This window comes from Carlito syrichta, unplaced genomic scaffold (assembly GCF_000164805.1).
Source record: "Carlito syrichta isolate Samal-C Ts95f unplaced genomic scaffold, Tarsius_syrichta-2.0.1 Scaffold116196, whole genome shotgun sequence".
Classification (NCBI taxonomy): Eukaryota; Metazoa; Chordata; class Mammalia; order Primates; family Tarsiidae; genus Carlito; species Carlito syrichta.
In genome coordinates, this window is record NW_007060292.1 from 232,606 (window position 1) to 249,340 (window position 16,735).

Consider the following 16,735-nt stretch of genomic DNA (forward strand, 5'->3'; position numbering starts at 1 on the left):
CTGCCCTCCAGACTGGGCGACAGAGTGAGACTCCGACTCAAAAAAAAAAAAAGAAGTTTGAGTTCTGATTTTGCTCCTTGTTACCTGAATGACTTTGGATAGGTCAAGAAACCTCCTTGAGCTTCAGTTTCTCTTGATGATAAATGGAGATAACAATGCCTGTTTTCCACTTGTAATGATTGAGATCAAATGTAAGCAATGTTTGCAGATTCCTGGTCTGTAGGAAGCACTAAGTCAATTACCAGTTAACTGCTCCCACCTTCCTTCTCTGCTTCCCTCTCTTGCTCTTTCCTCTTTTCCTCTAGATGTCCATGAGGATAGCATCTCATTTACTGAGTGAATAAGGAGCAATTCAGGCAGTCTACGATGTATCAAACCCAGTTCTCAGTGAGTACTGTGGGACTGATATTGTTCCATCAGTTGGAACAGATGAGGAAGACAGTGAGGTCTGCAAATTAACCTTTCACTGAGGAATGGTGATGGTGGTGGTGGGTGGGGACACTTAGACACACAACTGCTGTGAACCAATTAGTCCTAACGAACCTCTCAGCAAAAGAGTATCCAGCGAAGGCCAGGCTCCCTGAGAACAGACAGGAGCATTTGTCCATAAGGGATCTGGCTTCATAGAGGGGACCAAGAGGACCTGGGGACTGTTAAATAACTCCCACGCTCAGACCAACTGGAAACCAGTCTGAGTACCCATGAGAGGGGAACACAAATGTCACACTGCACTATTGAGATGAAGGTGGATCACAAGCACACCTGGGTGCGGTGGTCTGGACAGGAGGGACCATGGCGTGGGCATTTTCCTCGTCCAAAGTGAGCAACTGCTTCTGAGTTCTTCGGACTGACTGCTACATGGAGGAATGCAGACCAAGGTTTCCAGCCCAAATTCTTCAATGGAAGCCAAGGATACTGATTTTGATATGAGAACTCTTAGTTTTAAAATGTTGGCTATGAATTACATTTTTTATAACACTGAGTAGCTCAAACCAAACACAGCAGCAGGCTGCTAGCTGCCAGCTTCTGACTAAAGACTCCAGGTGGCAGAGGCTTGCATCTTTATTGAGACAGCTGACATGGATTTATTTGTTCAGTTATTAATTCAGCAAACATTTACTGAGCACCTACTACCTGCCAGACACTGTTCTCAGTGCTGGGGATACTGCTCAGATCAAAAGCAGTCAAGAATGCCTGCTGTCCTTGTGGAGCTAGCGTTGTGCCATGGTCCTAACATTCTGCCTTGGGCCGCTGACTTTTTCTTTTATTTTAAAGATATGGGGTACAATTTGGGGTTAGGTACATAAGTGGTCATCGTACAGGTAAAGTTTGGGCCTCCCATTGGCCTTCACTCACCTGGTTTGGGATCAGGTACCCTTACTGGTGTTATGTGATCCCCTCCTTCCCTGACAGTAACCTGCTACTGCCAATCCCTTTCATGTGGTATTATGATAAATGTTCAGGGTCTGCTTATAAGTGAGAACATGTGGTATTCAGTTCTTTGTGTGATGGATCACTGAGTATGACGGACTCTAAATCCATCCAAGTTGTTGGGAAGTTCATAATTTTGTCCTTTTTTATAGCTGCATAATATTCTATCTTGACAACATTTTTAAAAATCCAGTCCGCTTTTGATGGGCAGCACAGTTGGTTCCATGTTTTTACTGTTGTGAATTGTGGTACAGTAAATATGCGTGCACAGGTATCTTTTTTGTAGAATGACTTGAGTTCCTCTGGGTATATTCCCAGAAGGGGGATTGCTAGGTTGTATGAAGGCCGAATTTTAGATCTTTTAGAAATTGCCATGCTAGCTGGGCTCGGTGGCTCAGCCTGTAATCCTGCACCTTGGGAGGCTGAGGTGAGTGGATTGCCTGAGCCCGCGGGTTTGAGACCCGCCTGGGCAACTTAGCGAGACCTCATCTCCACAATAAATCAAAAATTACCCAGGCGTGGTAGCGCGCACCTGTAGTTCCAGCTACTTGGAAGGCTGAGGCGGAAGGATCACCAGAGCCCAGCAAATCGAGGCTGCGGTGGCCGGGAGCGGCCACTGCACTCCAGTCTGGGTGACAGAGTGAGACTCCAACTCAAAAAAAAAAAAAAAAGAAATTGCCACACTGTTTTCCATAGAGGTTGTACTAGTTTATACTCCCACCAGCAGTGTAGGAGCGTTTCCATTTCCCCACATCCTCTCCAGCATCTGTTGTGTTTTGAGTTATTAATGATGGCCATCCTGACTGGAGTTAGGTGGTATCTCAGTGTGGTTTTGATTTGCCCAGTCTCATTAATCATCAGAGAAATGCCACTGACTCTTTGCTGCAACAATGATGACCCAGTTATTCCCTATCTGCTTCTTAGGGATATATAAAGTGAGTAGCTCAATTTCAACCACAGAGCCCAGCTGTATCAAACAGGCAATCATTGATGGCCCCTGGCTGAGGTGGTGGCCATTGGTAGGGCCACAGACACCAGCTTGGGGATGTCTCCAGAGTGAGATATCTCTGTTTGACATTGCATTGAGGTGTTCAGAGTTTGCAGCACAGGTGGCCTTGGAAACACCTAGTGATGTCTGCCAGGAGCAAAAACTGTTGGGGCAAAAATTAGGGCCCCTTATTTGCTTAAAAACCACAGGTCTGACCATTTCTCAGAGTAGAGGGAAGCTCTCGCCTTATCCAGAGGTCTGCCAAGCAGGCAGGTATGCTGCAGAAAGTGTATCCTGGAGTCTCATCTCATGCCCATGTAGTTGCAATCCTGTCCTGGCCCCCTGCTTTCAGCCTGTTGTCTGATCATGGCTGCCCCAGGCCTCAGCCTTCTGATTTGTGGTTGTTCCATTTCATACATTTGACTCCTTCTACCTGCCATACCATTCTAGAACATGGCTTTATCCCTCTATGGGGAAAAAGAAGGTCATAGAAAAATGATCAGAGGCTGCAGTTCATAACTGCTGATCTTTGCCTTGAGGTACGGCCTCAAGGGAGCAGCAGAAAGAAAGGCCTCCTGCCACCTGTGCCATTGCTTATGGGCCCCAGGAGAGTTCAGATGAGCTTACAAGGGAGGAGGTCCTCAAAGACATTTCATAGGCCCTTGTTTAGGAGCATGTGCTCTCTGGTTGGTGTACTCTAATGAAAACGGCAGCTCAGAAGCCTCTTTAAACCCATTTCTAGCTTCACTGTGTTTGCCCCAAATGTCGATTGGCATCCTCTCCTGACCTAGAGCCCCCATCTCTGTGCAGAGGTATGTCCTGGATGTGTAGGTAGCATGTCCCAGAATGCTTTAGGCTCTGGCTAAATTCCTAAAGACTCTTATTGCATCCTGGAATGAAACTTTCACTAGATATGTTAGAATCAAAGATTAGTTGAAGACTGAGGTTTTCTAGCAAAGAAATACACACTTTTCCTCATGTCCAACTCTGCTAGGTGTATCTTCTGGTGTCTGTAGGTATGTCTTTTTGCCTATGACTCAGATACAGCCAAGGGGGGCCTGTACCAAACATCATTTCCCATTGGGACATTTATTTGGTCCAGGGAAGAGTTCAGTCCTGGAGGTCTCTGGGCTGCTACTGGTCTGGCTGGGAGAGAGGGCCCGACTTGTGCTGGGGCAGGTTAGAGCTCTGAGATTGTCTGGGATCCAATGGGAGGTGGATTCTGCAGGTTTCCCTGGATCTCAAGCTCAGTGGCCTAGCTGTGCCCAGTGACCTGCCACTGCAGAGCTCACTTTCCCCAACTTGTCATTACTCTGAGTTATTAGGCAGCTGCTTTAGAAAGCGTCCAGAGCAGCACTGAGCCGGGAGACAGCTTCGCAGCACCCTCGGGTCCAGGGCACCTTTAACCTGAATTTGTGAAGGTGACTCATTTTTGTGTATGACTCGACCTCTTTCCAATTTCTTTTTTCTTCTGTTTCTGATTTCTTTTCCTGCCCTCCTTCTTTCTGATTTTTCTCATTATTTTCCCCATGGTGTTCACTGAAATCTAGTTGAAACTAAATATTTCCCACAAATAGGCTTGGGCTGATAAAACATTCAATTCTGTAGTATATCAGTGGCCAGTGGGGAAAACTGTTTTACATCTTTTAGTTGTAGGAATTGTCAGACCTCTTCCACCGTGTTTGTAGGAATAATTTTTTAAAAATTTGGATTATTTTGGTGATTTGTAGTGTTAATGCCAGTTGTCAAGTGCCTCTTGTGGGTCCTGCGGATTACCTCATATCCTAACCACCTCCCAGCAGAGAGCTCTGGCCATTTTACAGATGAGGAGAGCCATTTAATGGTTGCCCCAGGTTATAAGCCCTCCCCCCACTGGATCCTGCAGTGTCAGCTCTGCAATCTGGGTTTACGTAGACGAGGATTTTCTATTTGAGTTTAGGCAACAAAAACATTTTCTGTCTTCTGTTTACTCCCAAAGGGAAGGCACCCTCTGTAAAATGTTTGGAAATAGTTGCACTAAACGTTTGGACTTCTGGGCTGATCATATGGTTTGTGAACATTATGTTTCTGCAAAATATACTTACATTTACGCTGTGCCACGTTGCCGGCAGGTTTGAATGTGTTTTGCTTTTTCTATGAGGCAGAGTGGTTTTTGAGTCTCCTGTTGTGACTGGAGACAATTCCTGCAGAAAGAAAAAGTACTTTGAGCATAGAGCAGTCAGTGCTTTGCTAAATCTGTTCTGCGTTATCTCACTGTTTATTCCTCACTGTAGCCCCTGAGGATCTTCATTTACAAAGGCAGTAACTAGAGCTCAGAGTGGGCATATAAATAACCTGCCTAAGGTCACATCACTAATAAGAGGCAAAGGTAGAACACAGGCTTTTCAGCTGGTGACACTATCCTCTATGCTATCTCCCCACTTTTGGGGACTGCTTCTGGACTATTCTTTGCCAACATTTTATCTTGAAAACTGCCAAATATTCAGAAAGATCGAAAGAGTAGAGTGATCTCCCATATACTCCACTTGTTATCATTTTTATCATATTTTCTTTATGTCTCTCTCTGTGTGTTTCTTATATACATTTTTCTGAACTACCTGAAAGTAAGTTGTTGTCTTATCATGATCCTAAACACCCTAAATGTTTTAGCTGCTTCTCCTACAAAGAAGGCATTCTTCTACATATCCATGTTATCACTACACTGAAGGAAATTACTAACACTTCCTTAATTTACCTAATATCCAATTAATTCTCCATTCTCTCAATTTTTCTCAATCATCCTAAAAGTTTCTTTTTAATATGCTTTTTATTTTTTTGACCCAGCATCTAGTCAAAACACATATTTTGCATTTGGATATTCTGTCTCTTCAGGCTCTTGTAATCTGTAATATTCCTTCTAGCTTTATTCCTGGGTCCCTTTAATGGTTTACTGAAAGTGTTTGACTTGTTCCTATGCCTCTGTTGGTTCCAAAGACTTGATGAGATTCAGATTACACATGTTTAGGGAAAATGCTCAATGGGGATAGTGTATACTTCATGTCATATTGTATTGGGGGCACAAAAGAGTCTGTGACCCCAGTATTAGGAACCATCCATAAAGAATGCAAACTAGTGTAATTTTCCTAAAAGCTGAAGAAAAGTTGGTATGAGCGGGTAGGGGCTTTGAGTTGGTAGCTTCACTTCATCCATGCAGCCCTATTTCTAGTGTCCTCCTTGCCAGTCCCTCTTCCTTCCTCTTCCTTCCGCCCTGGGAGCTGGATAGATGGGTGACATCTCCAGGCTTGCCCCATGTCTTCCCATATTGCCTGGCTACTCACACATCTCACCCCCATATATTTAGGAGGGCACAGCAGTGGAGTACATGTCTTAATTTTTCCCTTTCACCCTGTTGTCAAGGGAGGGATTTCTGTCCAAGGATTATAGGGACGGCCGCACATGACACCCAAGACTGGACAGATGGGATCGACAGCAGCTTATTCATCATACGTACTCACAGCTCAGGAGAGGAGGACACTGCATTTCATGTAGGGCCGGCCACACAGGAAGAGTGTGAACAACCAGGGGCTGTGGGAAACAGGTGTTGTAGTGTTAAGAGGGTGGGGTGGCCCCTGGTTCCTGCAGGAGGATGTGGTTGACTTGTTCGAATAATTCTTTGGACTGGCAGGAAACTGAGATGAATCATTCAGGGATAGGATAAACTTGTGGTTAGGACATTTGAATCCATTCCTGCTTCAGATGTCAAGAGAAAACATAATATCGGGCTTTAATTTTAGGCTTTACGCTGCCTACATGTAACACATCTGTAGAATACTGACTCTGTGTAGGCCCCCTTCTAAGCACTTCACATGAATTGGCTCATTTGATAGTCACACTGTCCCTCCGAGGTAGGTGCCATAAAATCTATGTCACTTAGAAATGAGGCAAGCGAGACCTGAGAGATGAAGTACGTTACTCAAGGTCATGTGGCCAGTGAGGGATGAATGAACCCAACCCAGGCGGCCCCCCTAAATGCTCTGCCCCCATCGTTGAGAAGAGTGTGAGGTTGAGAGGGAGCACGAGAGGGTATGAATCCTGACTCTGCTTCAGGTGGGCACTTACGCTTGCTAAGCCTTAGACTTTGCGTCTGCTGGGAGGCATCCTGTTCTTTGGTCTTCTCCTTGCAGTTCTCCCCTATTCAGGTGAGAGGGCTGATTCTTTGATAAAATCGACTGCTGCAAAGGAAGCTGCTCTTGGAATAATAGGTAGGAGAGATTGGTGGGAGGAACTTCTTGGGGGGGGTCTTCATTTCGCCTTCCACCTCATTCCCTGCTCATTCTTTCTTTTCTTCCCTCTTTCCCAACAAACATCAAACTGCTCTCTGCAAGAATCTGATATCATTCATTCACACTGAGAATGGAGAGATCAACATGTTGCATTTCCCAAGAATAAGGCCCTTTTGTTATCTCTAATTGTGGCAACGTTTGTCTATGTTAAAATAGTTGCAGATGCCATTCATCTGGTGGGGAAATTGTGTGTGTGTGTGTGTGTGTGTGTGTGTGGTGTGAGTTTCTTGACCTTAATTCTAGTGTATGCACTGAGGAATAATGAACATCCAACAACCCGTAGCCTCAGTGACCTCATTTATGAAATGGGAATAATGGTAATTCCTACCTCACAGGAGTTTTATTAGGATTAAATGAAGTCCTGTTGGAAAGCAATAAGCAGAGGGCTTGGCATAAGATGTTGCCAATATCACAACTAGCTATGATTATTATTCTAATTGTTACTTTTGTTACTGGGGATAGCCAACTACTCCAACTGAGTAAGACCCATCTGGAGGCAGTTTGCTGGTCCACTGGCTCACAGGGGTAATCCATCAACATGTTCTCTCGACAACCACATCTACTCCCTGTTCCCAGGACTAATGAAAAATCCAATATGCCTTCTTCTTGCCAGGAGTGGAGTGGCCTGCCTGTTGTGCTGACCACATCCAAGGCCCATTTGTTAGGTTTCTCTCTCTTGCCCAGGAGAGACCAACTAGGGAGGAAAAGTCAATAGCACAATTAAGAAACATGCTTTTCTTTTGACTTTCACCTGGAAAGCTGTGGGGTGTGTGTGTGTTTGTGTGTGTGTGTGTGTGTGTGTGTGTGTGTGTGTGTGTGTGTGTGTGTGTGACCATGTTTTTGTTTTCTTTTTTTTTTTCATCCTTCAGATCTCAGGGGTTGAAAGTGACTTTCTGGGCCATTGTTTGCTCACAGAATGGTCAAATGATGAGGGGTTGTTGTTGTTATTCTTCTATGATTCCCTTTCCCCACACAGAATCCCACCACCCTCAGACTCAGCATATTCACATTTGCAAAAAGAGCTGCCACCTTTTATGGAGGCTTTCAGTGCCCCAGGCACACTGTGAATAAAATATTCACCATGGCAGTGGTAGGTCTGGCCATCCTGGAAGACTAGAGAGATATGAAGTCTCAGAAAAGTTAAGTGACTTTTTTTCAATTCACTCAGCAGGCATTTGAACCAAGTCTAATGATCTTATTAAGTTCATATTTCAGTATAATCTTGTGTTATTTATGGTTGGGGGAAAGGATGTCATCTAGTACTTGAATTTAAATGTCCCCTGGAGTGTTAACCTATCTTGAAAAAGCCCAAGGACTAAGGGTCATTGGCAAATCCATGAAATATTTTAAAAGATGATGGAGATACTCTGGGGCTTTGGAAACTTGACTTTGAGTTAGAAGTGGCACAAGATGACCGTAGCACCACATCCTTTGGTCAGGGACTTGCTGTTCCTGCTGATGCTATGTCAAGATCAGCTGTTCTTCCAGCTTCCAAACTTTGGGCTGCATCTGTTGCCACATTCAGCATGTGGGCCACGATAGATAAATACTCTGGAATATCCCTAGTGAACCAGGGTCCTTACAGGTAGCTCTGGGTGGGAGACCATTTCATGGGTCTAACTACTGAGGTAGGGTTGGTAGTCTCCTATCTTCTGATGCCTATAACTAAAAACCTTGACATCTCATTCACCAATTGGTTGTGACTCAGTTTCCTTGACTGTAACCTCCATAACAGTAGGAGCCATATTTTTATTCACCAGAATTATAAGATGTACCTGGCACATCATAGACACTTAGTCAATATTTGTTGGTTGAATTAAATATTGGCAAAGATGATAGTTCACTGCACCCTTCGTATATAACTAGATATGTAACTTGGGCTGATTAAGTCAACTTGAGCTATGGAAACAGGGCTAGCCACCAGGAGTGTGGATGTGTGTGTGTGTGTGTGTGTGTGTGAGAGAGAGAGAGAGAGAGAGAGAGAGAGAGAATGTATGTGATTGTACTGTTTCTCTGTCACAAGTCTAGATGCTGCCCCATCTAACTCTGTCTGGGGAATCTTTTGAGGGATGGGGTCATGTTCTTACTTGACACCTTTGGGAAAAGGCCAGGAGAGTCCCCAGCAGCGCCATGTGCCCCTGGAATTGCACCCACTGCTTGTAGTGGAAGATTTATGTGACCAAAAAAGGGAAGGAGGCAGTATTTTTGTAATGTAGCATAAAAAATTAACTAGCAGCTAAGGTTCACCCAAAGAGAAAAGGTGTGTGGTTTTCTGTTATGTTTTGCTTTCATATCACTCCTACTTTAGGTTTCTTTCTGGTTTTCATTCTTTGTCAGTATCAAATCCTCCTTTGCCTCTTGGCTATTTCAGTTAATTTTAGTAGATTCTCCCTGCATCTTAGAAAATTGAATGCTTTTGCTTGTCTTTCACTCACCTAAATTCATGCTGTGTGTGTGTGTTTGTGTCTATGTGTATGTTGTGTGTATTTTGTATGTATGTACATATGAACTACATAATTAAGAGCCCTGTCTAAGAGGGTTCAAACATCTACACTATGCATGAATTAAAGAGAGAATTGTTTGGCACAAAGTTATAATTACATCTTTGAATTTTCATGTATTTTTTCCAAATTCTTCAAACTGTGTCATGAGAAAACTGAAGAGAAAGCATGTAACACTGTCTCCACTTTGCCAAGGAAAAATTAAGATATGAACAGATTAAGAGAATTGTTTGATTCAAACAGCAAAGAAATAAAAGCATGTCTTGAATTAAAATCCAATAGCAAGTTCCCTGACTTTGGACGGTTGTAATTGTCATGAAAGGAAATGGCATTAGAGTTAGTAATAACTCTGCTTTTCATGTAGAAACACTTGACCTGCACAGTTTAGACATCTTATTTTTTTTCTGGTTCTAGTGACAAATTGTTATTATTATTATTATTTTAAAATACATTTCTATTTTAAAGATGTGGGGTACAATTCAGGGTTAGGTATACAAATGTTCATTATGCAGGTACCCTTGTTGATGAGGTGTGACCCCTTCCCCTGGCTGTTTCCCACTATTGCCAATCCCATTCCCTCCCTAGACATCTTATTTTTAGTTTGAATCCCTAATAAGTAAAACGATGTTGACGATAGTTAACATTTAATGAATACTTATGATGAAGGAAGTCAGTGATTTTGAGGTTAGACTGGCACTGGCTGCTGAATCAGAATTTATTGAAAACAAAAAAGAAAATATCACTTTCACACCTATACAGTCTCATTAAATAACACTTTTTCTTTGAAATGATTAATAAATGACACCTTGTGATCTATCAGAGTTCCTGACTCCTTCTCACATGGAGGCTCTCTCTTCCTTTCTGTTTATTTTTGGTCAAGAAACCTGATAACATTTTAGGAGTCTTACTCCACTCTTAAGCAAATCGTGATGTGGGACATGTAGCCACATAATTTGAGTACAGAGGGCCATGAGTTATGTGCATGGACACTCCAGCTCTTGTTTTTTTTTTTTTTGAGTTGGAGTCTGTCGCCCAGACTGGAGTGCAGTGGCCGCTCCTGGCCACCGCAGCCTCGACCTGCTGGGCTCCGGCGATCCTTCCGTCTCATCCTTCCAAGTAGCTGGAACTACAGGTGTGCACTACCACGCCTGGCTAATTTTTGATTTATTATAGAGATGAGGTCTTGTCAAGTTGCCCAGGCAGGTCTCGAACCCGTGGGCTCAGGCAGTCCACTCACCTCAGCCTTCCAAGTTGCGGGATTACAGGCTGAGCCACTGAGCCCGGCTTCCACCTCTTCTTAATGGAGGCTCTGTAGAGATGGGAAAAGGTCATTCTCAGCCTCCCAAGTTGCGGGATTACAGGCTGAGCCACCGAGCCCGGCTTCCAGCTCTTCTTAATGGAGGCTCTGTAGAGATGGGAAAAGGTCATTCTCAGTGAGAACAACAGGTTGGTCCTTGACCCTGGAGGAGCTTTGATTGATGGATCCATCAGAGCCTTTGGGCATTAAGATATTTTTAGGTGCACTGTGTTTATTGTAAATAAAAGTAAGTTAAGTGGTTTTACACACCTCCCAGTGGTTAAAGAGTTGCTGTACTGTCTTCAGCCTTTTCTTGAAAACTCAAGGACATCAATCACTATATTGGCTGGGAATATGTTGACACTTGCAAGAGTGATTAAGGCCTGCAGGACTATTTTCCTCTACACCAAATGGCCCCACATTGCTGTTGTGTCTTTGAATTTACATTTTTTTTTCTATATATTTTTTATCCCCTTTCATGGCACAAGTGGTGCTTGAGATGATTTTATGGGCTTTCCAAGGTGAGTTTAGATTGTACATGGACGTGACCTGCCTGACACCACATTCGTGGAGAAGGTCCCCTGGAGATCTTGTTAAATGCAGACTCTGATTCAATAGGTCTGGAGTGGGGCCAGAGATTCTGAATTTTTAACAAGATCCCAGGTGATACTGATGCCATAGCCTCTTGTGGCTCAAGGTTTGATCCACAGATCGGCAGCATTGCATCCCTTGGAAGCTTGCTGGAAATGCCAGCTCTCAGAACTTTTCTGAGCCTGCTACACCTGGATCTGTAGTCACAAGACCCCCAGTGATTTCTGGGCACATTAAAGTTTGGAAACCGCTGACCTAACATGCTGCTGGCAACCACACTTTCACTTCTTTCCTAGAGGGAGGGTTCACATTTCTTGGTTTCTAAGTTACTCCCAAAGAGCTTATAAAAGGATGTTTCCCCGACTGGGCATGTCCTCTCTTGGGAACATGCTTAATGTCTCCAGGACTTTCCATTTCACCACATGCCTACCTCTACCCCTGTTTGCTTTGTCGAGACCCTGGCTCTCTGCAGAGCTGCCTTGCTGTCTGGGTTTTCTGAAGCAGATGCCAATGGTTGGAGCATAGCTGGAGAAGGGGCATCGATCTTTCTTGGCACTGCTGCTCTCAGAGGATATAATTTGCTTGACAGATGTGTTCTGGCTGCAACTTTTTGAGGTGGGGTGAGGGATTCTGCAAAGGGCTGGGAAAAATTGTCATGAGGATAGTAAAAATCAGAAGATAAACACGAAGAGGAAGGAAGGTGCTCAGTGGTGAGTCTGGTTCTCTGGTCTTATGGCCGGCTGTGTGGGAAGAATTGAGAATCAAGGTTCTGGGGTCTCTCAGAGTGGAGGCTGTGTGACCATCACAGTGTTCATAACACCCTGTGGGTGGCAGAGTGTGTCAGAGGTGGCTGCAGCCATATCCCTCATCCCTCTGCTTTTCTATAGTGAGTCCTTGCCACACCCCAGACAAGAGGCAAAGCTCATTCTCCTCCCTTAAATCCGGACTGACTTGAAGACTTACTTGTAACTGACAGCATGTGGTGGAAATGCTATTACATGTCTTCCAAGATCAGGTTGAAAAAGCCACTCAGCTTCTGCCTGTTACTCTGGGACACCCGCTCTGGGTGCTGCCCATGGGCGTGGACAATTCTGACTGCCCTGTGACTGCAGTGCTGGAGAGGCAAGTGCAGGTATCCAGGTGGTAGCTCTAGCTGAGCTCCCCACCAACAGCCAGGTCCGTGGACAGACATTGTGCCCAAGCAAGAGATTCTATGAGAGGAACTCCCTAGCCAAGCCCCTCTTAATTCCCTGATCCACAGACTCATGAGCAAAAAAATAAAATGTTTGGGGGAAATTTGTTATGCAGCAATAGAAACTGGATGTTCTGGAAGATTCAGTTATCACAAGTCAGTTACATAGGCTTAAAAACATCTTTCAAAATAAATTCATGTTATTCAAATGTTTTAAAAACACTTGTTGTGCATGGAGTAGGTTATCACAAAATCAAACAAACAAAAGTCTGAAAGTTGTCTGGTAAAAACATGCAGCAATAGACTAGAACAAAATGATAATTATAGTAAAACACTAGTTTCTGTTCATGTTATGTTAGGCACTGTACATATATTCTTCCATTTAATTTTCATTTTAATTCTGTAAACTATGCCCATTTTACAGATTAGGAAACTGAGGCTCAGAATTGTGAAGGGTCTCGCCAAGAGCCACACATCCAGAGCTGGGATTTGAATGGTGCTGGGCCTGACTCCAGAACTTGGCCCACAGGGGGTGGAAGAGTTGTTAATGAGGAGAGTTAAATCACAGAATCTCCTTTTTTTGGATACAAGAGTATGCAACACTTAGGGGTAACTTAGTTCAGTGCTGGAGACTCAGGGCCCATCAGGGAAATGTGAGGGACTGCTTTAAAATGCACACGACTAGGCCCAGTTTATATAGTCTGTCAGTAGGGTTCTCTTCAGAAGATTCTGACCCATCTCCAGTTGAAACGTCCAGTGTAGTCCAGCTTCGCATGTTGCAGGTGAACACACGGAGGCCATATGAGAAGCAGCTGCTCCCACAGAGCAGCTCGGTGGGAGAGCTGGGTCAGAGAGCAGGTTTCCTAAGGTACCCCAGGCAGGGTACCCCTCCATCCTTTGATTTAGAGGAGGTTTGGAGGGCTGTGAGCAGAAGTTACTGCATGCCAATGTTGGCGTCTCAGCACACTTACATCGGATTTTGCAGTAAAAGTGTTCTGGGTTTAGGACTACTGAGGAGTTGGCTGGGTTCTGAGATGATGGCACTGCACAAGTTCCTCCAGTCATCTGGCAACTACTTACCAAGTGGCTCCTGTCGGGAGCCAGCCTCAGAGGCCTTCACGTGGACAGGGTCTAGAAGGCTGAAGACCCCAGGTTGCAGGACAACCTCTCAATCTCGCCACTAGAAACCTGGGAGTTGGAAGATGTAAAAAGCTCTATATGGAAAAAATAAATTTTCCCAAAGAGTAGTGTTTAGGAAAAGAAGGATTTGTTTTGTTAAAAGTATACTCCTAGCCAGGCTCGGTGGCTCAGCCTATAATCCCGCGCCTTTGGGAGGCTGAGGTGAGTGGATTGCCTGAGCCTGCGGGTTTGAGACCCACCTGGGCAGCAAGACTCATCTCTACAATAAATCAAAAAATCAGCCAGACGTGGTAGCGCACACCTGTAGTAGTTCCAGCTACTTGAAAGGCTGAGGCGGAAGGATCACCAGAGCCCAGCAGGTCGAGGCTGTGGTGGCCGGGAGCGGTCACTGCACTCCAGTCTGGGTGACAGAGTGAGACCCCAACTCAAAGAAAAATTAAAAAATGAAATAAAAAAAGTATACTCTTTATTAGGGCACCCTTGCCTTTACTTCCCTTTGTTAAGGAGGCTTGTAATTCTGGTTAGGGATTGTGACTAAGGTGACTTGAGTCGAGAGGACTTTTGTTTTGCAAATTTTAAAGCTCATTCTCCCTGACAGAGGATAATTGACGCAAATTGTAAATACCAGGTGTGACATTGTGGAAAACTAGTCAGGCCAACTTGTGGTTAAGAAACCTTGAAAATGTTGTTTTACCTCAGCTAGTTGCAAGTTGCTGTGTGAAGGTCACAGATGTGACTTGTTAATATATGTAACTTGGTAGTGATCTATACTGTAATGGCTGTAGAGATAAGTAAGTTTTTGTATGGACATTAAGAAATGGTAATCATTAAGAAATGTTAGAAGTTTATAAAATTTATAGTTAATGTTTAGGATGATAATGTTTTAAGATCAAAACAGGATGAACAAAGATACATTGCCTGTCTGGTTCATTAAATTGAAACTGATTGCCTTAAAAACAAAAAACATGTAGGATATAAGGAGTTGGAAAAGACAATAAATCGGCATTTGTCCTGCTTGCAGCAGAGTCAGTGTCCAAGTTTTTTCTCCTGCGCCGACGCCGTCCCTCTTTCAGGAAACCCTGACCCGCTGGAGCTGGACTCTGGCAGGCTCCCGTGTGGCAGGCAGAAGCACTGGGGACACAGTATCCTGATGAGCAGCACAGTCATGGATACTACTACTTGACATTATGTAAATATATAGACTTTTAGGTCTTAAAATCTCACAGGTAGAGGAGGCGGGGACAGAAGAGAAAAGGGAAGGAGGGAGAGACACACATAGGGAGAGAGCGACACAAAAGACAGATGCATTTTAGGACTTTTAGATTACCAATAGAATTGAGCATGAGGCATATCAAATTGAGAATATTTTTAAATTTTAAAGATATGGGGTACAATTCAGGGTTAGGTAGACAAATGTTGATTATGCAGATACCCTTGTTGATGAGGTGTGCCCCTCCCTCCCCTGGCAGTTTCACACTACTTTCTTATAGTATTATGATACTTGTTCAAGGTCCGCTTATGAGTGAGAACATTTGTACTCTGTTCTTTGTTTCTGTGATAGACCACTTAGTATGATTGACTCTAAATTCATCCAAGTTGCTGCGAAGTCCATACGTTTGTCCTTCTTTATGGCTGCATAATATTCCATTGTATATATGTACCACATTTTTTTTATCCAGTCCAGCTTCAATGGGCAGCATGGTTGGTTCCATGTTGTTGCTATTGTGAATAGAGCTGCAACAAACATACGTATGCAGGTATCTGTTTTGTAGATGATTTGAGTTCCTCTGGGTATATTCCCAGTAGGGGGATTGCTGGGTCATATGGAAGGTCAATTTCTAGTTCTTTCAGAAATTGCCACACTGTCTTCCAAAGAGGTTGTACTAGTTTGCATTCCCATCAGCAGTGTAGAAGCGTTCCTTTTTCTCCACATCCTCTCCAGTATCTGTTGTTGTTTGTTTTATTAATGATGACCATTCTACTAGGGTTAGGTGGTATCTCAATGTGAGAGTATTTTCTGTGGCATCTGTTCAAAGTCTCAAAAAGTCATGAAATTCTCTGAGCGCCTATGGTGGCCCCTCTTCCTAATGGGCTCTGAGATGACAGCCTGGAGTAGCACTTGTCCTCCACACCTTCACAGAGAAGCTAAAGCTGCAAGTTGATCATGATCACACAGTGTCTTAAGACTAGGATCGAAGCCAAGGCTATAGCTGGACATGGTGGCTCATGCCTTACATAATTCTAGCACTTTGGGAGGTGGAGGCGAGAGTCCAGGGGTTTGAGACCACCCTGGGCAACTTGGCAAAATCTCGTCTCTACAATAAATCAAAAAATTATCCGGGCATGGTGGCACACACCTGTGGCTGCAGCTACTTAGAAAGCTGAGGCAGAAGGATCACCTGAGCCCAGCAGGTTGTGGTTGTGGTGGCTGTGAGTGTGCCACTGCACTCCAGCCTGGGTGACAGAGCAAGACTCCTGCTCAAAACAAAACAAAACAAAACAAAAAAAAAAGGAAAAGAAAAAGAAAGAAACCAAGTCTGTGAAGTCCCTGATTCTGCCTGGTAACTGCAGTTTTAGGGTGACCCACTATCTCAGTTTGCTCAGGACTGAGGGGTTTCCTGGGACATAGGACTTTCAGTGCTAAAACTGTAAAATAATGAGCTTTCACATGAACTGCTTGCCCTAGATGGTCTCTTACAGGAAGAAAAAATTGATCTCTCTTTCCCCTGCCCCATGCTTCTCATCTTGGTTCATGGGACCCTGTTCCAAGAAGCCCAAGTCATAAGCCTTGGAATCAGTTTTAACCACTGCTGCTTGCATGTTTTTCATGCCATCCTTTGCTTCTCCACTCTGCAAAGACAGCTGCCACAGCCGCCCCCCCATCTCCCGCTTTTCCTTCTCTGCGCTACTCCAAGTGCCATCCTCACCGTGGCTAGGACCACCATTTTGAATTGGAATTTCCCACCCATGCTTCTCTGCCAGATCTCTCACTGACTCAAAATTGAAACTCCTTAACATTCAAAGCTCTGCATGACTTGGCACCTTCTACTGTCTCCAGCCTCATCTGAAGCCACGCTGATCTGAATTTCTCAGGTGGAGATTGGCTGGAGAGCTGGAAGTGGTCTGATGGCTGAGATCTGACAAAGCAAACTCCTGTAGTCTCTGCCCCTTTCTTTCCCGGTCTTGGAGGTGACTGCTTTTCGTTGCCCAACCAATGGAGACGCCACATGGGCAGCCGAGCGTGCGTGTGTTCTCAGCGTGTGGGGGGGGGGG

The 16,735-nt window shown here is 44.3% G+C and overlaps 1 protein-coding gene across 1 annotated transcript in view; it reads left to right on the top strand.

Annotated features, from left to right (window-relative positions):
* The window catches only part of LOC103276736 (phospholipid phosphatase 4-like), a 44,132-nt gene that overhangs the window by 10,449 nt on the left and 16,948 nt on the right, over positions 1-16,735 (top strand). The gene's annotated exons all lie outside the window — the stretch shown is intronic.